Source organism: Sinocyclocheilus anshuiensis, unplaced genomic scaffold (genome assembly GCF_001515605.1).
Source record: "Sinocyclocheilus anshuiensis isolate Anshui unplaced genomic scaffold, SAMN03320099.WGS_v1.1 scaffold1559, whole genome shotgun sequence".
NCBI lineage: Eukaryota > Metazoa > Chordata > Actinopteri > Cypriniformes > Cyprinidae > Sinocyclocheilus > Sinocyclocheilus anshuiensis.
Window position 1 is genome coordinate 390,425 of NW_015551091.1, and position 369 is coordinate 390,793.

General features: G+C 39.3%; 1 protein-coding gene across 1 annotated transcript in view; it reads left to right on the forward strand.

Annotated features, from left to right (window-relative positions):
* Positions 1-369, forward strand: part of LOC107662664 (sodium-dependent neutral amino acid transporter B(0)AT1-like) — a 14,312-nt gene that overhangs the window by 4,816 nt on the left and 9,127 nt on the right. The window lies entirely within an intron of this gene.

The window sequence follows — 369 nt, forward strand, 5'->3', positions numbered from 1 at the left end:
ATTTGTACAGAGTTTTTATATGAAGTTTATTATTGAACATAAAATTACATACAATATATAAGGAAATTTATTGTCACATATTTTTCAATATATGAATATATGTGTAACATGTATGTCTTGTCTTTCCATTGTGTTGTTGGCTTGACCTAGTTCCCTTTCAAGGGAACTTCGAACTGCGTCCTCTAGGAGTCGCTATGGGGAACGCCTCGTCGTGACCCGTGTCTGAAGCATACATTGAAAAAAATACCAACTCGTTGGCCGGCGACAGCCATAATCTACTATCTATTATTATGGCGAGCACTAGCAAAGCGTTTAGAGGGTGTGTGCATCCGTGTCGTCGCTATTTGACACCTGATGACACACACGATC